The sequence below is a fragment of the Oncorhynchus tshawytscha genome, linkage group LG23, assembly GCF_018296145.1.
Source record: "Oncorhynchus tshawytscha isolate Ot180627B linkage group LG23, Otsh_v2.0, whole genome shotgun sequence".
Lineage (NCBI taxonomy): Eukaryota > Metazoa > Chordata > Actinopteri > Salmoniformes > Salmonidae > Oncorhynchus > Oncorhynchus tshawytscha.
The window spans coordinates 24413062-24437662 of record NC_056451.1 but is presented as its reverse complement, the minus strand read 5'-3'; the positions used below and the strand labels follow the sequence as shown (position 1 = coordinate 24437662).

The 24601-nt window shown below is 46.3% G+C and overlaps 1 pseudogene; it reads right to left on the bottom strand.

Annotated features, from left to right (window-relative positions):
- Window positions 1-3035: 3035 nt before the first annotated feature.
- LOC112237885 overlaps window positions 3036-24601 on the bottom strand; it is a 67222-nt pseudogene continuing 45656 nt past the window's right edge.

Genomic DNA, 24601 nt, shown 5'->3' with positions numbered 1-24601 from the left:
GTACAGAGTGCCGTTGGTACAGAGAGAGGTTGGTGACAGAGAGAGGTTGGTACAGATGAGCGGTGGTACATGAGAGCGGTGGTACAGAGTTGAGGTTGGTACAGAGGGAGATTGGTACAGAGTGAGATTGGTACAGAGAGAGTTGTTGGTACAGCGTGACGTTGGTACAGAATGACTGTTGGTACAGAGTGAGTTGGTACAGAGAGAGGTTGGTACAGAAGAGATGTTGGTACAGAGAGATGGTTCGTACAGAGTGAGGTTCGTACAGAGTGAGGATGACGGAGGGTGCGTACAGAGGAGACGTTGGTACAGAGAGTACGTTGTACAAAGGAGTTAGTACAGAGTGAGGTTGTACAGAATGAAGTTGGTACAGAAGAGGTTGGACAGGAGTGACATTGGTACCCAAGTAGGTGGGTACAGGAGTGACGTGCGTCCAGAGTGACGTTGGTACAGCTAAGGCGGTACAGAGTGACGTTGGTACAGAGTGAGGTTGGTGACAGAGTGAGGTTGGTACAGAGTGACGTTGTGTACCGAGGAGGTTGTACAGAGAGAGTTGGTACAGAGAGAGGTTGGTACAGTGAGGTTCGTACAGAGTGACCTTGGTACAGCAGAGAGGTTGGTCAGGAGAGGAGTTTGGTTACAGGAGAGAGGTTGGACAGAGAGACGTTGGTACAGAGAGACGTTGAGTACAGAGTGATGTTGGTTACACATAGACGTTGGTACAGAGGGACGTTGGTACAGAGAGAGGTAGGTACAGAGAGACGTTGGTACAGAGTGAGGTTGGTACAGAGTGAGGTTGGTGTAACAGAGTAGATTGGTACAGAGGAGATGGTACAGAGAGACGTTGGGTAAAGAGTGACGGTGGTACAGAATGACCGTTAGGACAGAGTGACGTTCGGTAAGAGAGGAGGGTTGGTACAGAGAGGAGTGAGTACAGAGAGAGGTTGGTAACGAGTGACGTTGGTACAGAGGCGACGTTGGTACAGATGTGGGTTGGACAAGAGAACGTTGGTACAGAGAGAAGTTGGATACAAGAGAGGGACGTTGGTACAGAGTGGACGTTGGTAAAGAGTGACGGTTGGTACAGAGTCGACGTTGGTACAGGAGAGACGTCGGTACAGAGTGAGGTTGGTACAAAGAGACGTTGGACAGAGAGCCGTTGGTACAGAGTGAGGTTGGTACAAAGAGCGTTGGTGCATAGAGGAGTGGTACAGAGTGGAGGTTGGTACAGAGTGATGTGGTACAGAAGAGAGGTTGGTACGAGAGACGTTGGTTACAGAGAGACGTTGCGTTACAGAGTGATGTTGCTTTACAAATAGACGTGGTAAAGAGGGACGTTGGTACGAGAGAGGTTGGTACAGAGGAGACGTTGGTACAGAGTGAGGTTGTACAGATTGAGGTTGCGTACATGAGTGAGGTTGGTACAGAGTGAGTTGGTACAGCTGAGATTGTACAGGTGAGTTGGTACAGAGACGACGTTGGTACAGAGGGACGTGGTACAGAATGACGTTGGTTACAGGAGGACGTTGGTACAGAGAGAGGTGGTCACGAGAGAGGTTGGTACTGTACAGAGAGAGGTTGGTACAGAGCTGACGTTGCGTACAGAGAGACGTTGTTACAGAGTGAGGTTGTACAAAAGAGACGTTGGTACAGAGAGGACGTTGTACAGAAGAGACGGTTGGTACAGAGTGACGTGGGTACAGAGTGACGTTTGGTTACAGAGTGACGATTGGTACAGAGAGACGTTGGTACAGAGTGAGGTTGGTACAAGAGACGTTGGTACAGAGAGACGTTGGTACAGAGTGAGGGTGGTACAAAGAGAAGTTGGTGCAGAGAGACGTTGGCTACAGAGGAGGTTGGTACAGAGTGAGGTTGACTGAGGTTGTACAGAGAGACGTTCGGTAAAGAGAGACGTGTAACAAAGTGAGGTTAGTACAGAGGATGTTGGTACAAGAATGACGTTGGTACAGAAGATGTTGGTACAGAAGTGACATTGGTACAAAGTTAGGGTTGGTACAGAGTGACGTTGGTACAGATTGACGTCGGTACAGAGTGAGGTGGTACAGAGTGAGGTTGCGTACAGAGTGGAGATTGGTACAGAGAGAAATTGGTACAGGTGAGGTTGGTACAGAGTGACGTTGGTACAGAGAGGGTTGGTACAGAGAGTGACGTTGGTACAGAGAGCCGTTGGGTACAGAGAGACGTTGGTACAGAGTGACGCTTGGCACAGAGTGAGGCTGGTACAGAGAGACGCTGGTAAGCGTGACAGGTTGGTACAGAGAGAGGTTGGTACAGAGAGGCATTGGTACAGAGAGACCTTGGCACAGAGAGGCTGGCATGAGAGAGTTTGGTACAGAGTGAGGTTGGTACAGAGAGACGTTGGTACAGAGAGACGTTGGTACAGAGGAGGTTACACAAATAGATCGTTGGTACAGGAGGACGTTGGTACAGAGAGAGGTTGCACAGAGAACATTGGTACAGAGAGACGTTGGTACAGAGGAGGTTGGTACAGAGTGAGGTTGGTACAGAGTGAGATTACGCAGTGGTACAGAGAGACGCTTGGTACAGGAGTGACGTTGGCACAGAGTGATCGCTTGGTACAGAGAGACGTTGGTACAGAGAGAGACGTTGGTACAGAGTGACGTTGGTTACAGTGACGTTGGTACAGAGTGACGTTGGCTTTTTTTTTCGGCTTGGTACAGAGAGACGATTTGTACAGAGAGACGTTGGTACAGAGTGACGTTGGCACATAAAGAGACGCTGGTACAGTGAGACGTTGTTTGTACAGAGGGAGGTTGGCACAAAGAGACGCTTGGTACAGAGAGACGTTGGTACAGGAGTGAGGTTGGTACAGAGTGAGGTTGGTAGAGAGTGAGGCTGGTACAGAGGAGGGCTGGACTGAGGTTGGTACAGAGAGCGTTGGACCGAGAAACGTTGGTACAAAGTGAGGTTGAGTACAGAGTGAGGTTGGTACAGAATGAGCGTTGGTACAGAGAGGTTGGTACAGAGTGACATTGGTACAAGGTTAGGTTGGTTCAAGTGACGTTGGTACAGAGGGCGTAGGTACAGATTGAGGTCGACAGAGTGAGGTTGGTACAGAGTGAGGCTGGCACAGAGACATTGGTACAGGGTGAGGGTTGGTACTGAGTGACGTTGGTACAGAGAGAGGTTGGTACAGAGAGAGGTTGGTACAGAGAGAGGTTGGTACAGAAGACGTTGGTACAGAGTAGACGTTGGTACATTGAGACGTTGGTACAGAGTGACGTTGGTACAGAGAGACGTTGGTACAGAGTGAGGTTGGTACAGAGGAGGTTGGTACAGTGAGGTTGGTACAAGGACCTTGGTACAGAAGAGGTTGGCACAGAGGTTTGGTACAGAAGACGTTGGTACAGAGAGCGTTGGTACAGAGTAGACGTTGGTACAGAGTGACGTTGGTACAGAGTGACGTGTGCAGAGAAACGCTGGTACAGAGTGAGTCGTACAAAGACGCTGGCAAGGAGAGCACGTTGGTACAGAGCGAGGCTGGCGGCAGCGTTGAGTACAGAGAGGCGCCAGCGAGTGAGCTGGTACAGAGTAGGGGTTGACCGAGGTTGGTACAGAGACGCTGCCTGAGAGGCGTTGGTACAAAGTGAGGTTATACAGAGTGGGGTGGTACAGAATGCGGAGTGATCGTTGGTACAGAGTGACGTTGGCGCAAGAGTGACGTTGGTACAGAGAGAGGTTGGTACGAGAGACGTTGGTACAGAGAGAGGTTGGTACAGAGAGAGATTTGTACAGAGAGAGAGTGAGGTTGGTACATTGAGTGGTACATTGTTGGTACAGAGGGAGGTTGGTACAGAAGAGACGTTGGTACAGAGTGAGGCTGGTACAGAGTGAGGTATGGCACAGAGGAGGTTGGTACAGTGAGGTTGGTACAGAGAGACATTGGTACAGAGAGACATTGGTACAAAGTGGCAATGAGGGTTGGTACAGAGTGAGGTTGGTACAGAGAGCCGTTGGTACAGAGTGACGCGTTGGTACAGAGAGACGTTGGTACAGAGAGACGCGTTTGGTACAGAGAGACGTTGGTACAGAGTGAGGTTGGTACAGAGATGTTGGTACAGAGAGAGTTGGTACAGAGTGAGTTGGTACAGAGTGACGTTGGTACAGAGTGACGTTGGTACAGAGAGGTTGGTACAGAGAGAGGTTGGTACAGAGAGGTTGGTACAGAGAGACATTGGTACAGAGTGAGGTTGGTACAGAGTGAGGTTGGCACAGAGTGAGGTTTGAGACGCTGGTACAGAGTGACGTTGAGACGTTGGTACAGAGGGAGGGTACAGAGGAGGTGGTACAGAGACGATTGGTACAGAGAGACGTTGGTACAGAGTGAGGTTGGTACAGAGTGATCTGGTACAGAGTGACGCTTGAGAGAGAGGCTGGTACAGAGAGACATTGGTACAGAGAGACATTGGTACAAAGTGAGATTTGTACAGAGAGAGGTTGGTACAGAGTGACGTTGGTACAGAGACCGTTGGTACAGAGACGTTGGTACAGAGGGAGGTTAGTACAAGAGACGTTGGTACAGAGTGAGGTTGGTACAGAGTGAGGTTGGTACAGAGAGACGAAGACATTAATACAGAGAGACGTTAGTACAGAGAGAGGTTGGTACAGAGAGAGATTGGTACAGAGAGAGGTTGGTACAGAGGAGGTTGGTACAGAGAAGGTTGGTACAGAGACGTTGGTACAGAGAGGTTGGTACAGAGAGACGTTGGTACAGAGAGACGTTGGTACAGAGTGGTTGGTACAGAGAGGTTGGTACAGAGTGAGCGTTGGTACAGAGAGAGGTTGGTACAGAGAGACGTTGGTACAGAGAGAGGTTGGTACAGAGAGACGCTTGTACAGAGAGACGTTGGTACAGAGTGACGTTGGTACATTGAGACGTTGGTACAGAGGGAGGTTGGTACAAAGACGTTGGTACAGAGTGTTGGTACAGAGTGAGGTTGGTACAGAGAGAGGTTGGTACAGAGTGAGATTGGTACAGAGAGATTGGTACAGAGAGACATTGGTACAGAGTGATGTTGGTACAGAGTGACGTTGGTACAGAGTGACGTTGGTACAGAGGAGTTGGTACAGAGTGAGTTGGTACAGAGAGACGTTGGTACAGAGAGAGAGGAGGTTGGTACAGAGAGAGGTTGGTACAGAGACGTTGGTACAGAGTGAGGTTGGTACAGAGAGAGGTTGGTACAAAGAGACGTTGGTACAGAGAGAGGTTGGTACAGAGAGACGTTGGTACAGAGTGACGTTGGTACAGAGTGAGGTTGGTACAAAGGTTGGTACAAAGGCGTTGGTACAGAGTGAGGTTGGTACAGAGAGAGGCTGGTACAGAGAGACGTTGGTACAGAGGAGTTGGTACAGAGAGGTTGGTACAGAGTGAGTTGAGTACAGAGAGTTGGTACAGAGAGACGTTGGTACAGAGTGAGGTTGGCACAGAGAGACGTTGGTACAGAGTGAGTTGGTACAGAGTGGTTGGTACAGAGAGAGGTTGGTACAAGAGGTTGGTAGAAAGACATTGGTACAGAGAGGTTGGTACAGAGAGAGTTGGTACAGAGAGAGACGCGGTACAGAGAGATTGGCACAGAGAGACGCTGGTACAGAGAGACGTTGGTACAGAGTGACGTTGGTACAGAAGAGACGTTGGTACAGAGAGAGGTTGGTACAGAGAGGTTGGTACAGAGAGGTTGGTTGGTACAGAGGACGTTGGTACAGAGAGAGTTTGGTACAGAGAGAGATTGGACGTACAGAGACGTTAATACAGAGAGACGTTGGTACAGAGAGACGCTGGTACAGAGAGACGTTGGTACAGAGGAGGTTGGTACAAGAGAGGTTGGTACAGAGAGACGTTGGTACAGAGTTAGAGGTTGGTACAGAGAGACGTTGGTACAGAGAGACGTTGGTACAGAGTGAGGTTGGTACAAAGAGACGTTGGTACAGAGAGAGGTTGGTACAGAGAGACGCTTGGTGAGAGTTAGGTTGGTACAGAGTGACGTTGGTACAGAGAGACGTTGGTACAGAGAGACGTTGGTACAAGAGACGTTGGTACAGAGAGACGTTGGTACAGAGACGTTGGTACAGAGTGAGGTTGGTACAGAGTGAGGTTGGTACAGAGTGACGTTGGTACAGAGTGAGGTTGGTACAGAGTGAGGTTGACAGAGAGGATAGTTGGTACAGGTGGTACAGAAGACGTTGGTACAGAGTGACGTTGGTACAAGAGAGGTTGGTACAGAGAGAGTTGGTACAGAGTGAGGTTGGTACAGAGTGACGTTGGTACAGAGAGACGTTGGTACAGGGTGAGGTTGGTACAAGTGGGGATTGGTACAGAGTGAGTTGGTACAGAGAGGTTGGTACAGAGTGAGGCTGGTACAGAGTGACGTTGGTACAGAGAGACGTTGGTACAGAGTGACGTTGGTACAGAGGACGTTGGTACAGAGTGACAGAGGTTGGTACAGAGAGACGTTGGTACAGAGTGAGGTTGGTACAGAGAGACGTTGGTACAGAGTGACGTTGGTACAGAGATTGGTACAGAGTTGAGGTTGGTACAGAGTTAAGAGACGTTGGTACAGAGTGAGTTGGTACAGAGTGAGTTGGTACAGAAGAGACGTTGGTACAGAGAGACGTTGGTACAGAGTGAGGTTGGTGTACAAAGAGACGTTGAGAAGACGTTAATTGGTACAGAGTGAGGTTGGTACAAAGAGGTTGGTACAGAGAGACGTTGGTACAGAGTGAGGTGAGGTTGGTACAGAGTGAGGTTGGTACAAAGTGAGGTTGGTACAGAGAGTTAGTACAAGTGAGGTTGGTACAGAGGACGTTGGTACAGAAGATTTGGTACAGAGTGACATTGGTACAGAGAGGTTGGTACAGAGGACATTGGTACAGAGTGAGGTTGGTACAGAGTGAGGTTGGTACAGAGGAGGTTGGTACAGAGAGAGGTTGGTACAGAGTGACATTGGTACAGAGTGAGGTTGGTACAGAGAGAGTTGGTACAGAGAGAGGTTGGTACAGAGAGAGGTTGAAGTACAGAGAGGTTGGTACAGAGAGACGTTGGTACAGAGTGAGGTTGGTACAGAGAGAGTTGGTACAGAGGTTGGTACAGAGAGGTTGGTACAGAGAGAGTTGGTACAGAGAGACGCTTTGGTACAGAGAGTGAGGGTTGGTACAAAGTGAGGTTAGTACAGAGGAGGTTGGTACAGAATGTCGTTGGTACAGAAGAGGTTGGTACAGAGTGACATTGGTACAAAGTTAGGTTGGTACAGAGTGACGTTGGTACAGAGTGACGTTGGTACAGATTGAGGTCGGTACAGAGTGACAGGTGAGGTGGTACAGAGTGAGATTGGTACAGAGAGACATTGGTACAGGGTGAGGTTGGTACAGAGTGACGTTGGTACAGAGAGAGGTTGGTACAGAGAGAGGTTGGTACAGAGAGGTTGGTACAGAGAGAGGTTGGTACAGAGACATTGGTAGGTTGGTACAGAGAGACGTTGGTACAGAGTGAGGTTGGTACAGAACAGTGAGGTTGGTACAGAGGAGGTTGGTACAGAGGAGATTGGTACAGAGAGAGGTTGGTACAGAGAGAGGTTGGTACAGAGTGACGTTGGTACAGAATGAGGTTGGTACAGAGTGAGGCTGGTACAGAGGAGATTGGTACAGAGAGAGGTTGGTACAGAGAGAGGTTGGTACAGAGTGAGGTTGGTACAGAGAGACGTTGGTACAGAGTGAGGTTGGTACAAAGAGACGTTGGTACAGAGAGACGTTGGTACAGAGAGACGTTGGTACAGAGGACGTTGGTACAGAGTGACGTTGGTACAGAGTGACGTTGGTACAGAGAGACGTTGGTACAGAGGAGGTTGGTACAAAGAGACGTTGGTACAGAGAGACGTTGGTACAGAGTGAGGTTGGTACAAAGAGACGTGGTACAGAGAGACGTTGGTACAGAGTGAGGTTGGGTTGGTACAGAGTGAGGTTGGTACAGAGTGAGGTTGGTACAAAGAGGTTAGGTACAGAGAGACGTTGGTAGGTTGGTAAAGTGAGGTTAGTACAGAGAGTGAGGTTGGTACAGAATGAGGTTGGTACAGAAGAGGTTGGTACAGAGAGACATTGGTACAGGGTGAGGTTGGTACAGAGTGACGTTGGTACAGAGAGAGGTTGGTACAGAGAGAGGTTGGTACAGAGAGAGGTTGGTACAGAGAGAGGTTGGTACAGAGGATTTGGTACAGATTGAGGTTGGTACAGAGTGACGCTTGGTACAGAGACGTTGGTACAGAGTGAGGTTGGTACAGAGAGACATTGGTACAGGAGGTTGGTACAGAGTGACCTTGGTACAGAGAGAGGTTGGTACAGAGAGAGTTTGGTACAGAGAGAGGTTGGTACAGAGAGAGGTTGGTACAGAGAGACGTTGGTACAGAGTGAGGTTGGTACAAAGTGACGTTGGTACAGAGGGACGTTGGTACAGAGAGAGGTTGGTACAGAGAGAGGTTGGTACAGTGAGGTTGGTACAGAGTGAGGTTGGTACAGAGAGAGGTTGGTACAGAGAGATTTGGTACAGAGAGAGATTGGTACAGAGAGACGTTGGTACAGAGAGACGTTGGTACAGAGAATGAGGTTGGTACAAATAGACGTTGGTACAGAGGGAGGTTGGTACAGAGAGAGGTTGGTACAGAGAGAGTTGGTACAGAGTGAGTTGGTACAGAGAGGTTGGTACAGAGTGAGGTTGGTACAAAGAGAGATTGGTACAGAGTGAGATTGGTACAGAGAGACGTTGGTACAGAGTGACGTTGGTACAGAATGACGTTGGTACAGAGTGACGTTGGTACAGAGAGAGGTTGGTACAGAGTGAGGTTGGTACAGAGAGAGGTTGGTACAAAGTGACGTTGGTACAGAGAGACGTTGGTACAGAGTGAGGTTGGTACAAAGAGACGTTGGTACAGAGAGACGTTGGTACAGAGACGACGTTGGTACAGAGTGAGGTTGGTACAGAGTGAGGTTGACTGAGGTTGGTACAGAGAGACGTTGGTACAGAGAGACGTTGGTACAAAGTGAGGTTAGTACAGAGGAGGTTGGTACAGAATGACGTTGGTACAGAAGAGGTTGGTACAGAGTGACATTGGTACAAAGTTAGGTTGGTACAGAGTGACGTTGGTACAGAGTGACGTTGGTACAGATTGAGGTCGGTACAGAGTGAGGTTGGTACAGAGTGAGGTTGGTACAGAGTGAGGTTGGTACAGAGAGACATTGGTACAGGGTGAGGTTGGTACAGAGTGACGTTGGTACAGAGAGAGGTTGGTACAGAGGAGGTTGGTACAGAGAGAGGTTGGTACAGAGAGGTTGGTACAGAGTGACGTTGGTACAGAGGACGTTGGTACAGAGAGAGGTTGGTACAGAGAGAGGTTGGTACAGAGAGCGGTACAGAGAGAGCAGTTGGTACAGAGCGGTTGGTACAGAGCGGTTGGTACAGAGAGCGGTTGGTACAGAGAGAGGTTGGTACAGGGTGAAGTTGGTACAGAGGGACGTTGGTACAGAGTGAAAGGATACTGTATGATGCCAGCCAGCAGCCAGTAGTCATGGCGACGATGCCAGATCTCAAATGTCTTCTTGGTGACGGTCGCCGCCCTCTCCTCGTTCTGCCACAGAGAGTGGAGCTCTGGAGAGAGAGAGATGTTAAGAGAGACTGAAAATGAACAAAGGACAGTTTGCATCCCCCTGTCCCCCAATGGTTACTAGTTAAGGTTAGGGAGTTGGGGAGGGATCGCTGATCCTAGATCTGTGTGTGTACCTGTGAATCCTCCGTCTGCGATGTTGAACATGAACCTCTGCTTGGTAGCCTTCTTCTTCTCCTCACTCACATTCACCACTGCTGCTGCCACTCCTTCTTTACTGTTCTCTCCATTCTGCAGCTTGCCAGACTCCTCGGTCTTCAAACCATCTTTCTCCTCTTTTTGCTCTGAAGGGAGGAAGAATACTGGGTTAGCACCATATGTTTGTTCTTGTGTGTGTGTCCATAAATGTGTGTAAGGAACAGAAGAACCTACCTTTCTTGTCCTCTACAAGAGGACTGGTGTCCATCTTCTCCTCTTTGCTCTCCTCCACTATAACAGAGAGAACGCAGGTCAGGGGTCACAACCACAGGAGACATGACCATAATACAGTATCTGTGTCACCCTGACTGTCCGACTGACCTTTAGGCTTGGCCTCCTCTGACATTGCTGTGGCCTCTGACCCTTCACCTTTGACCTCAGTGGGGAATCGTTCTCCTTGTCTGCAGTCTCCTTTGGGTTTCCTTGGTTTCCTTCTCTTCAGTCTCTTTATCCTCCTTCTCTTCTGTGTCTTTGTTCTTTTCTTTGTCATTCTCTGTGGTGGAGGACTCTCCCTCTGCCTCTTTCCTTTCAGAGCGTTTTTCCATCTCGTCAGGGATTTCAATAATCTGTGAGGAGGAAAAGGGGTCAGGATTAGGGTAGTGATGGGATGACATCACAATCTGAGCGGAGGGTGCAGTATAATGTAATAAAGAATGTTCACCTCTGGGTCTTCTGTCTTGCTGTGCACCCTGCCGTCCTTTTCTGCCTCTCCCTCCTTCTTTACCTCTGTCTCCTTGCCAGTGTCTTCAGACTTAGTGAGGTCCTCTGTTAGCGACAAAGAGAGCATGAGAGAAGGATTGAGTATATTTCCATCTTACTGTGTTTGTGTGTGTGTGTGTCTGTGTACCTGGGGTGGGGATGTTGGGCTGTCTGTGTGTGTGTTTGTGTGTGTACCTGGGGCAGGGATGTTGGGCTGTGTGTGTGTGTGTGTGTACCTGGGGCAGGGATGCTGGGCTGTGTGTGTGTACCTGGGGCGGGGATGTTGGGCTGTGTGTGTGTGTGTGTACCTGGGGCAGGGGTGTTGGCCTGTGTGTGTGTGTGTGTGTGTGTACATGGGGCAGGGGTGTTGTGCTGTGTGTGTGTGTCTGTGTGTGTACCTGGGGCGGGGATGTTACTGTGTGTGTGTGTGTGTGTGTGTGTGTGTGTGTGTGTGTGTGTGTGTGTGTGTGTGTGTACCTGGGGCGGGGTGTTGGGCTGTGTGTGTGTGTGTGTGTGTGTGTCTGTGTGTGTGTACCTGGGGCAGGTGTGTGTGTGTGTACCTGGGGCAGGGGTGTTGGCCTGTGTGTGTGTGTGTGTGTGTGTGTGTGTGTGTGTGTGTGTGTGTGTGTGTGTGTACATGGGGCAGGGTGTTGTGCTGTGTGTGTGTGTCTGTGTGTGTACCTGGGGCGGGGATGTTGGGCTGTGTGTGTGTGTGTGTGTGTGTGTGTGTGTACCTGGGGCGGGGTGTTGGGCTGTGTGTGTGTGTGTGTGTGTGTGTGTGTGTGTGTGTACCTGGGGCTGGGATGTTGGGCTGTGTGTGTTTGTGTGTGTGTGTGTACCAGGGCAGGGATGTTGGGCTGTGTGTGTGCGTGTGTACCTGGGGCAGGGTGTTAATGGTGTGTGTGTGTGTGTGTGTGTACCTGGGCGGGGATGTTACTGTGTGTGTTTGTGTGTGTGTGTACCTGGGCAGGGATGTTGGGCTGTGTGTGTGTGTGTGTACCTGGGGCAGGGTGTTGGGCTGTGTGTGTGTGTACCTGGGGCAGGGGTGTTGGCCTGTGTGTGTGTGTGTGTGTGTGTGTGTGTGTGTGTGTGTGTGTACCTGGGGCAGGGGTTGTGCTGTGTGTGTATATGTCTGTGTGTGTGTGTGTGTGTGTACCTGGGGGCGGGGATGTTGGGCTGTGTGTGTGTGTGTGTGTGTGTGTGTGTGTGTGTGTGTACCTGAGGCAGGGTGTTGGGCTGTGTGTGTGTGTGTGTGTCTGTGTGTGTGTGTGTGTGTGTGTACCTGGGGCGGGGGTGTTGGGCTGTGTGTGTGTGTGTGTGTGTACCTGGGGCGGGGGTGTTGGGCTGTGTGTGTGTGTGTGTGCAACCTGGGGCGGGGTGTTGGGCTGTGTGTGTCTGTGTGTGTGTGTGTGTGTGTGTACCTGGGGCGGGGATGTTGGGATGTGTGTGTGTCTGTGTGTGTGTGTGTGTGTGTACCTGGGGCGGGGGTGTTGGGCTGTGTGTGTGTGTGTGTGTGTACCTGGGGCGGGGTGTTGGGCTGTGTGTGTGTGTGTACCTGGGGCGGGGGTGTTGGGCTGTGTGTGTGTGTGTGTACCTGGGGCGGGGGGTGTTGGGCTGTGTGTGTGTGTGTGTGTACCTGGGGTGGGGGTGTTATGTGTGTGTGTGTGTGTGTGTGTGTGTACCTGGGGCGGGGTGTTAAGGGCTGTGTGTGTGTGTGTGTGTACCTGGGGTGGGGGTGTTGGGCTGTGTGTGTGTGTGTGTGTGTGTGTGTACCTGGGGTGGGGGTGTTGGGCTGTGTGTGTGTGTGTGTGTGTGTGTGTGTGTGTGTGTGTGTGTGTGTGTGTGTGTGTGTGTGTGTGTGTGTGTGTGTGTACCTGGGGCAGGGTGTTGGTGTGTGTGTGTGTGTGTACCTGGGGCTGTGTGTGTGTGTTGGGCTGTGTGTGTGTGTGTGTGTGTGTCTGTGTGTGTACCTGGGGTGGGGGGTGTGGCTGTGTGTGTGTGTGTGTGTGTGTGTGTGTGTGTACCTGGGGTGGGGGTGTTGGGCTGTGTGTGTGTGTACCTGGGGCGGGGTGTTGGGCTGTGTGTGTGTGTGTGTGTGTGTGTGTGTGTGTGTGTGTGTGTGTGTGTGTGTGTGTGTGTGTGTACCTGGGGCAGGGTGTTGGGCTGTGTGTGTGTGTGTGTGTGTGTGTACCTGGGGCGGGGTGTTGGGCTGTGTGTGTGTGTGTGTGTGTGTGTGTGTGTGTGTGTGTGTGTGTGTGTGTGTGTGTGTGTGTGTGTGTGTGTGTGTGTGTGTGTGTGTGTGTGTGTATGTACCTGGGGCAGGGGTGTTGGGCTGTGTGTGTGTGTGTGTGTGTGTGTGTGTGTGTGTGTGTGTGTGTGTGTGTGTGTGTGTGTGTGTACCTGCGGGGGGTGTTGGGCTGTGTGTCAGCGGGGGTTCCAGTAGAAGGTGTTTTGACATCCTCTCCAGCAGCGATGGCTGCCAGCCTCCTGTTCTCCTCCAGCTCCATCATCCAGGGCATGGACCACTGGCCGTTCACATGCTCAAACTCCTGCACCTGGACATCAAAACAATCAATACATACACCAATTAGATGAAAACAAAACAACAAATGATCAATTGATAACACATTGCTTACTTTCTTCCTGATCAATGACATCACGCCGATGCGTGTAAGGACGTGTTGTCGTGACAACCCTCGCGTGGAACCCCGTCAGCGAAGGTCTCTGCTCCGTCAGCCCCCGGCTCACAGAGATGACGCATGAAGAGAGAGACATACGCCCTGAGAGGGAGAGAGAATACTGTTATACGGACCCCTGGGAACACACACACACATAAATACTGCAGACACACATAAATAGATATAACATCGACATTAACCTCTCTAGGGTATTTGGGACGCTTAGCGTCCCACCTGGCCAACATCCAGTGAGATTGCAGAGGGCCAAATTCAAATACAGAAAAACTCATTATAAAAATTCAGAAAGATACAACTATTTTACATTGGTTTAAAGATTAACTTCTTATGAATCCAACCACGGTATCAGATTTTAAAAATGCCTTACAGCAAAAGCATACCGTACAATTATAAATCAGTTCTGTTATACTCACAGACATTATTGTAACAGTTTTGGAAACAAATCTACTAATTATATGCATATCCTATCTTCTGGGCCTGAGTAGAGAGATGTTTAATTTGGGCATGCTTTTCATCCAAAATTCTAAATGCTGCCCATACCCTAGAGAAGTTAACACAAAGACTCACTTGAACTCTTTCTCAGACTTCCCCTGAGGTCTCTGACCAGCCACTGGGTGGTGAAGGCATCCTGAGGAGGCATCCCATAGCGCATCACTGCATTCAGGAAAGCCTTTCTCTGGCGCGCATTGAAGCCCAACACCTGTGTGTGTGTGTGTGTGTGTGTGAGAGAGAGAGAGAGGGGGGGGGGTTAGAGCAACATACACACTGAAAGAGACAAAAGACAAGTGGTAAAGAGAGAGAGGAAAATGTGCAGGCAGAAGTAGACATGGTGAAAGAAAAGACTGCTTGTTGAGGGAGATATGAAGAGAACAATGTCGATTTTTATTTTGAGTGACAGACGGTGAGAGAGACTGATAGAAGCTGCAGTCTGACCTCAATGTTGCCTCCCACTCTGGCCAACAGGGGGGGCAGTGGTTTGTCCCTTTCGTTCCTCAGCCCCTTGCGGCTTGGCCTGCGGGTGTTGGCTGGTTGGATGGAGAAACACAGGTCATGTCATGTTAGTCTCACACACACACTTCAGTCGTGGCCAAAAGTTTTGAGAATGACACAAATATTAATTTTTACAAAGTCTGCTGCCTCAGTGTCTTTAGATATTTTTGTCAGATGTTACTACGGAATACTGAAGTATAATTACAAGCATTTCATAAGTGTCAAAGGCTTTTATTGACAATTACATGAAGTTGATGCAAAGAGTCAATATTTGCAGTGTTGACCCTTCTTTTTCAAGAGCTCTGCAATCCGCCCTGGCATGCTGTCAATTAACTTCTAGGCCAAATCCTGAATGATGGCAGCCCATTCTTGCATAATCAATGCTTGGAGTTTGTCAGAATTTGTGGGGTTTTGTTTGTCCACCCTCTTGAGGATTGACCACAAGTTCTCAATGGGATTAAGGTCTGGGGAGTTTCCTGGCCATGGACCCAAAATGTTGATGTTTTGTTCCCCGAGCCACTTAGTTATCACTTTTGCCTTATGGCAAGGTACTCCATCATGCTGGAAAAGGCATTGCTCGTTACCAAACTGTTCCTGGACGGTTGTGAGAAGTTGCTCTCAGAGGATGTGTTGGTACCATTTTTTATTCATGGCTGTGTTCTTAGGCAAAATTGTGAGTGAGCCCACTCCCTTGGCAGAGAAGCAACCCCACACATGAAATGTCTCAGGATGCTTTACTGTTGTCATGACACAGGACTGATGGTAGAGCTCACCTTGTCTTCTCCGGACAAGCTTTTTTCCGGATGCCCCAAACAATCGGAAAGGGGATTCATCAGAGAAAATGGATTTTACCCCAGTCCTCAGCAGTCCAATCCCTGTACCTTTTGCAGAATATCAGTCTGTCCCTGATGTTTTTCCTGGAGAGAAGTGGCTTCTTTGCTGGCCTTCTTGACACCAGACCATCCTCCAAAGGTCTTCGCTTCACTGTGCGTGCAGATGCACTCACACCTGCCTGCTGCCATTCCTGAGCAAGCTCTGTAGTGGTGGTGCCCCGATCCCGCAGCTGAATCAACTTTAGGAGACGGTCCTGGCGCTTGCTGGACTTTCTTGGGTGCACTAAAGCCTTCTTCACAACAATTGAACCGCTCTCCTTGAAGTTCTTGATGATCCAATAAATGGTTGATTTAGATCCAATCTTAGTGGCAGCAATATCCTTGCCTGTGAAGCCCTTTCTGTGCAAAGCAATGATGACGGCACATGTTTCCTTGCAGGTAACCATGGTTGACAGAGGAAGAACAATGATTCCAAGCACCACCCTCCTTTTGAAGCTTCCAGTCTGTTATTCAAACTCAATCAGCATGACAGAGTGATCTCCAGCCTTGTCCTCGTCAACACTCACACCTGTGTTAACGAGAGAATCACTGACATGTCAACGGGTCCTTTTGTAGCAGGGCTGAAATGCAGTGGAAATGTTTTTGGGGATTCAGTTCATTTGGATGACAAAGAGGGTTTTTGCAATTAATCTGATTTATCTTCATAACATTCTGGAGTATATGCAAATTGCCACCATACAAACTGAGCCAGCAGACTTTCTGAAAATTCATATTTTTGTCATTCTCAAAACTTTTGGCCACGACTGTACACTCACACACAGAAAATACACACATATTAATGTGTACTGACACACACACAATTCATCCTGCAATAGAGTTGGGGTAAACTCCCTACATCACTATATGAGATTTTGATTGAATGACCCCTCAAAACAGTATGGAATTGTGTGCTATTTTACCTCTCTACCAGATGTTTTTTTAGCAAGGCTTTGCAATTTTTACAACCAATTGCAGATACAAGTTGCAGACAGACCTACTTGAAATAGTGTACCATAGAATATGACATGATAAGGGATTCAAACCCTGTATTGTCTGAAAGACATATATTGACTGATACATTGTTGCTGCATCACCAGTGAACTTGCTGAAAAAACTAATTGCAAGGAGGCAATGGTGTGTATCATTAGTTCACATCTCAGCAAACAGTTGCAAACGGAAAACGGTTTGCAATGTAGCACAATAAAACAGTTTATATATTGAAAAAAATCAGGAAGGTACCTCCCCGTTTTGTTCTAAGTGAATACATCCCTGATATTAGCGAAAGTTAGCTAATAGCTAACTTTAACGATTTGCACATCGCTACAACACAGTATGTAGCCATACTATTACATTTGAAATGTCTCTATTCATTTGGAACTTCTGTGAGTGTCATGTTTACTGTTAATTTTTTATTGTTTATTTCACTTTTGTTTATTATCTATTTCACTTGCTTTGGCAATGTTAACATATGTTTCTCATGCCAATACAGCCCTTCGAATTGAATTAGTAGATATCGTATTCACAGACGATGCTGCTACTTCTCGATATATCTGATCTTGAAAGAGCACTCACTCACTGACTGTAGCAATCGAAATGGGCAGATGATCGAAAGGAACACCTCAATAACGAAAAATGTAATCGCGAGTAGCTACTGTATCTGTCGCGCTGTAATAAAATCCGCTCCGAATGTTCTGTGACGCGAACATCAACCGAGGCAAGTGAACATCAGATTAAACTTCTGTCAACGTGTTTACCGTTTAGCATGGAAATATTTACGATTATGACGATTTAGAGTCCCTTACTCAGGGTGAAATCTGCTGTCATTACTGTTTTATCTACCACCATGGAGCAATCTGCCGTTCAATCAATAGATCAATGGTTCGAACCCAGACAACAGCATGTCACATTTCTGACCAACATTGTATGAATTCTTGTTTTCCCACCAAAACGCTTCTTTATATAGAATATATATTGTCTTTCTTACATAATACATACACACATACAGTCAGCCACCAATTGTGCAAGTTCTCCCACTTAAAAAGATGAGAGAGGCCTGTAATTTTGTATCATAGGTACACTTCAACTATGACAGACAAAATTAGGATAAAAAAATCCAGATAATCACATTGTAGGATTTTTAATGAATTTATTTGCAAATTATGGTGGAAAATAAGTATTTGGTCACCTACAAACAAGCAAGATTTCTGGCTCTCACAGACCTGTAACTTCTTCTTTAAGAGGCTCCTCTGTCCTCCACTCGTTACCTGTATTAATGGCACCTGTTTGAACTTGTTATCAGTATAAAAGACACCTGTCCACAACCTCAAACAGTCACACTCCAAACTCCACTATGGCCAAGACCAAAGAGCTGTCAAAGGACACCAGAAACAAAATTGTAGACCTGCACCAGGCTGGGAAGACTGAATCTGCAATAGGTATAGCTTGGTTTGAAGAAATCAACTGTGGGAGCAATTATTAGGAAATGGAAGACATACAAGACCACTGATAATCTCCCTCGATCTGGGGCTCCACGCAAGATCTCACCCCATGGGGTCAAAATGATAACAAGAACGGTGAGCAAAAATCCCAGAACCACACGGGGGGACCTAGTTAATGACCTGCAGAGAGCTGGGACCAAAGTAACAAAGCCTACCATCAGTAACACACTACGCCGCCAGGGACTCAAATCCTGCAGTGCCAGACGTGCCCCCCTGCTTAAGCCAGCACATGTCCAGGCCCATCTGAAGTTTGCTAGAGAGTATTTGGATGATCCAGAAGAAGATTGGGAGAATGTCATATGGTCAGATGAAACCAGAATAGAACTTTTGGGGAAAAACTCAACTCGTCGTGTTTGGAGGACAAAGAATGCTGAGTTGCATCCAAAGAACACCATACCTACTGTGAAGCATGGGGGTGGAAACATCATGCTTTGGGGCTGTTTTTCTGCAAAGGGACCAGGACGACTGATCTGTGTAAAGGAAAGAATGAATGGGGCCATGTATCGTGAGATTTTGAGTGAAAACCTCCTTCCATCAGCAAGGGCATTGAAGATGAAACGTGGCTGGGTCTTTCAGCATGACAATGATCCCAAACACACCGCCCGGGCAACGAAGGAGTGGCTTCGTAAGAAGCATTTCAAGGTCCTGGAGTGGCCTAGCTAGTCTCCAGATCTCAACCCCATAGAAAATCTTTGGAGGGAGTTGAAAGTCCGTGTTGCCCAGCAACAGCCCCAAAACATAACTGCTCTAGAGGAGATCTGCATGGGGGAATGGGCCAAAATACCAGCAACAGTGTGTGAAAACCTTGAGAAGACTTAGAGAAAACATTTGACCTCTTTCATTGCCAACAAAGGGTTTATAAGTATTGAGATAAACTTTTGTTATTGATCAAATACTTATTCTCCACCATAATTTGAAAATAAATTCATTAAAAATCCTACAATGTGATTTTCTGGATTTCTTTTCTCATTTTGTCTGTCATAGTTGAAGAGTACCTATGATGAAAATTACAGGCCTATCTCATCTTTTTAAGTGGGAGAACTTGCACAATTGGTGGCTGACTAAATACTTTTTTGCCCCACTGTATGTCCTGGATGATTTTTGTGCGAATTTATTCTACACCAGACTTTTTACCTGCAACCCTTCCATTTCAAAACACTTGTAGTTTAACCAAATGTCATGTTGACCACAATCATATATTAACTTAACAATGATTGGATATCCATAAACTCAAAGAATGGATGTAATCACAAGTGCATTCAACTGTTTCTTCGAATTTTATGTATGAGCACCACACTATAAACCTCAAAATAAGAATTTGAACAGATCCTCAAAAAGAACATGGATGATTAACTGTACAGAATTGATATATTCTGACCATGTTGCTGCCCTCTCTTACAAATCGATGCAGGAGTTAGTCTGTTTCTGTATAATCTGTAGGGGCCGTTTGAAAGACGTTTGCATGGGACACAGCTTCGTGACACTCCAGGTAGAACTGACATTAACCACAGATCTATAATCAGATTATTCTATGCCCAATCCTAAATGAACCATTAGGTGGATGAACATATATCTAACCCTGTATCAGTAGTTGGGGCTTACCGGCCCTTCTAACTTCCGTCGGCCATTAAGTATTTGTTTGTGCTTCTGCTTACTAAGACTTGTAGTGTGGAATAGTTTCGTACTTGTAGTGTGGAATAGTTTCGTACTATTATAATTTAATTGGCCTGATATAACTGGCTAACAGAATCAGTTGCTCTCTCTCGCGCTCATTCTCACACACAAATGCTTACACTCTTTCACTTTCTGTCATTTGTAGGAAAACACACAAGCAAACACTAATTCGAACTGGCACATAACAGAGATCCATTTATTTGCACAGACACAAACACACACTCATACAGTGCATTTGGAAATGTTACCCTTAATTTTTGTTGCAAAGCATTATCATCATTTTGTGGAAATGTCATTTTGCAACAGTACCTCTTCAACCTCAGGAGGATGAAAAAATGTGTCTTTTCACCGAAAACCCCCACAGTTGACAATGCATGCCAGAGCAAAAACCAAGACATGAGGTCGAAGGAATTGTCCGTAGAGCTCCGAGACAGGATTGTGTCGAGCCACAGGTCTGGGGAAGAGTACCAAAACATTTCTGCAGCATTGAAGGTCCCCAAGAACACAATGGCCTCTGTCATTCTTAAAATTAAGACGTTTGTAACCACCAAGACTCTTCCTAGAGCTGGCCGCCCGGCCAAACTGAGCAAGAACCCGATGGTCACTCTGACAGATCTCCAGAGTTCTTCTGTGGAGATAGGAGAACCTTTCAGAAGGTCAACCATATATCTGCAGCACTCCACCTATTTATTGCCTACCTCCTCACGCCATTTGCACACACTGTATATAGACTTTCTTTTTATCTATTGTCTTATTGACTGTAAACTTGTTTATTCCACGTGTAACTCTGTGTTGTTGTATGTGTCGAACTGCTTTGCTTTATCTTGGCCAGGTCGCAGTTGTAAATGAGAACTTGTTCTCAACTAGCTTACCTGGTTAAATAAAGGTGAAATATATAGAAATAAATAAAAAAATTAGGCAGACCAAGATTCTCTGGTCTGATGAAACCAAGATTAAACTCTTTGGCCTGAATGCCAAGGTCACATCTGGAAGAAACCAGGTCCGCTCATCACCTGGCCAATACCATCCCTACGGTAAAGCATGGTGGTGCAACATCATGTCGTGGGGATGTTTGTCAGCGGCAGGGACTGGGAGACCAGTCAGGATCGGGGGAAAGATCAACAGAGCAAAGGACAGAGATCCTTGATGAAAACCTGCTCCAGAGCACTCAGGACCTCAGACCTTCCAACAGGACAACAACACGAAGCACACAGCCAAGACAATGCAGGAGTGGCTTCAGGACAAGTCTTTGAATGTCCTTGAGTGGCCCAGCCAGAGCCCGGACTTGAACCTGATCAAACATCTCTGGAGAGACCTGAACATCTCTGGAGTGATACTCCCCATCCAACCTGACAGAGCTTGAGAGGATCTGCAGAGAAGAATGGGAGAAACACCCCAAATACAGGTGCGCCAAACCTGGAGCGTCATCGAGGCTGTAATTTCTGCCAAAGGTGCTTCAACAAAGTACTGAGCAAAGGTTTGAATACTTATGTAAATGTGATATTTCAGTTTTTTTATTTTATAAATAATTTTGCAAAAATTTCAAAAAAACTGTTTTTGCTTTGTCATTATGGGGTATTGTGTGTAGATTGATGAGGGGGGAAACAATTTGAATCAATTTTAGAATAAGGCTGTAATGTAACAAAATGTGAAGGGGTCTGAATACTTTCCAAAGCCAAATCATGTCCAATCAAGTGAATTTACCACAGGTGGACTCCAATCAAGTTGTAAAAACATCTCAAGGATGATCAATGGAAACAGGATGCACCTGAGCTCAATTTCGAGGGTCTGAATACTTATGTAAATAATGTATTTCTGCAAAAATGTTGTTTAAAAAAAACTGTTTCCAATTTATCATTATAGGGTATGTATTATGTAGTGTGTAGATTGATGAGCAAAATGTTTTATTTAATACATTTTAGAATTAGGCTGTAACATAAAAACATGTTGGAAAAGGTGAAGGGTCTGAATACTTTCCGAATGCAATGTATTCAATTTGAATTCATGACAATAGTGTTTGTTACCTTCTGATCGCTCATCAAAGTCCTCATCTCCCTCCTCTGAGGCCACAGAGTAATCTGAGTTGTTGTCAGACTGATCCTCCTGCCAATCTGCTTATAGAATGGAGAGAGAGGTACGGGGAAGAGACATGATTAGCCAATCAGAGAGTTTTAGGACACAGACCACTCTGTTTTCAGGGGAGAAGGAAGAAAGAGTAAATAACAGATACAATCACAGACATATATTCACTTCAACCAACTTCACAATAGAACTAAACTTGTCAATACCAAAGTCATTAACACGGTTGGGGTCACTTTATTGTCAATGGGAAATTGTCAAACATGAATTAAATTTCACTTCCTGAATTGGAATTGACCCCAATCTTGTTAGAGACAGATAGGAGAGAGTACTGAGCCAGTAGGAAGGATACATCATGCCCATGCTTAATCCTATAATACTACTAGAAATACCAAAAACACAGAGGACAGAGATGGGACATGGACAAACATGTAGTACGAACACAAACCATTAACATACACACACACGCTCCAATATAACACAACATATACACACTCTTATCCCACACACCCTACCTACCACACACATAAACACACATCCACATCCACACACACAGAGTAGGTAAAAAGGTTGCATTGTGCAGCGCTGTTCTGTACCCCGTCTACTACCTCGTTCCTCCTGAGAGCCGTCGTTGTAGTTGACAGGCTTGCGGGTCCTTTTGCCCTTTCCCAGGTTACGGGCCAGGTCCTCCTGCTGCTGCTCATAGTGGTGTCTCAGCAGTTTCTCCCAGTAGTCTGGGTCTACTGACTCCTCCTGTTTAATCACCTCACGCTGCACCTCCTCCTCCTGGACACACACACACACACACAGGTTAGCAATGATGGAAGAACTCGTATACTAACACACCCACACAGCTTAGTAATGATGGAAGACTCGTATACTAACACCCCCACAAAGGTTAGCAATGATGGAAGATCTCGTATACTAACTAACATACACACAGGTTAGCAGTGATGGAAGAACTCGTATACTAACACCCCTACAAAGGTTAGCAATGATGGAAGATCTCGTATACTAACTAACATACACACAGGTTAGCAATGATGGAAGAACTCGTATACTAACACACCCACACAGGTTAGCAATGATGGAAGAACTCATATACTAACACACATGTTAGAAATGATGGAAGAACTCGAATACTAACACACCCACACAGGTTAGCAATGATGGAAGAACTCGTATACTAACACCCCCACAAAGGTTAGCAATGATGGAAGACTCGTATACTAACACACCCACGAAGGTTAGCAGTGATGGAAGAACTCGTATACTAACACCCCCACAAAGGTTAGCAATGATGGAAGAACTCGTATACTAACACACCCACACAGGTTAGCAATGATGGAAGAACTCATATACTAACACACATGTTAGAAATGATGGAAGAACTCGAATACTAACACACCCACACAGGTTAGCAATGATGGAAGAACTCGTATACTGACACACCCACACAGGTTAGCAATGATGGAAGAACTCGTATACTAACACACAGGTTAGCAATGATGGAAGAACTCGTATACTAACACACAGGTTAGCAATGATGGAAGAACTCGTATACTGACACACCCACACAGGTTAGCAATGATGGAAGAACTCGTATACTGACACACCCACACAGGTTAGCAATGATGGAAGAACTCGTATACTAACACACCCACGAAGGTTAGCAATGATGGAAGTACTCGTATACTAACTAACACACACACAGGTTAGCAATGATGGAAGAACTCGTATACTAACTAACACACCCACAGGTTAGCAATAATGGAAGAACTCATACTAACACACACACGAAGGTTAGCAATGATGGAAAATCTTGTATACTAACACACAGGTTAGCAATGATGGAAGAACTCGTATATTGACACACCCACACAGGTTAGCAATGATGGAAGAACTCGGATACTAACACACAGGTTAGCAATGATGGAAGAACTCGTATACTAACTAACACACACACACACACACAGGTTAGCAATGATGGAAGAACTCATATACTAACACACACAAAGGTTAGCAATGATGGAGGAATTAATATACTAACACACACACAGGTTAGCAATGATGGAAGAACTCATATACTAACACACACAAAGGTTAGCAATGATGGAGGAATTAATATACTAACACACACACAGGTTAGCAATGATGGAAGAACTAGTATACTAACACACACAAAGGTTAGCAATGATGGAGGAATTAATATACTAACACACACAAAGGTTAGCAATGATGGAGGAATTAATATACTAACTAACACACACAAAGGTTAGCAATGATGGAGGAATAAATATACTAACACACACAAAGGTTAGCAATGATGGAGGAATTAATATACTAACACACACAAAGGTTAGCAATGATGGAAGAACCAGTATACTAACTAACACACACAAAGGTTAGCAATGATGGAGGAATAAATATACTAACACACACAAAGGTTAGCAATGATGGAGGAATTAATATACTAACACACACAAGGGTTAGCAATGATGGAGGAATTAATATACTAACACACACAAAGGTTAGCAATGATGGAGGAATTCGTATACTAACTAACACACACAAAGGTTAGCAATGATGGAGGAATTAATATACTAACACACACAAAGGTTAGCAATGATGGAGGAATTAATATACTAACACACACACACACACACAGGTTAGCAATGATGGAGGAATTCGTATACTAACACACACACACACACACACAGGTTAGCAATGATGGAAGAACTCATATACTAACACACACAAAGGATAGCAATGATGGAGGAATTAATATACTAACACACACAAAGGTTAGCAATGATGGAGGAATTAATATACTAACACACACACACACACAGGTTAGCAATGATGGAAGAACTCATATACTAACACACACAAAGGATAGCAATGATGGAGGAATTAATATACTAACACACACAAAGGTTAGCAATGATGGAGGAATTAATATACTAACACACACAAAGGTTAGCAATGATGGAGGAATGAATATACTAACACACACAAAGGTTAGCAATGATGGAAGAACTCATATACTAACTAACACACACAAAGGTTAGCAATGATGGAGGAATTAATATACTAACACACACAAAGGTTAGCAATGATGGAAGAACTCATATACTAACACACACAAAGGATAGCAATGATGGAGGAATTAATATACTAACACACACAAAGGTTAGCAATGATGG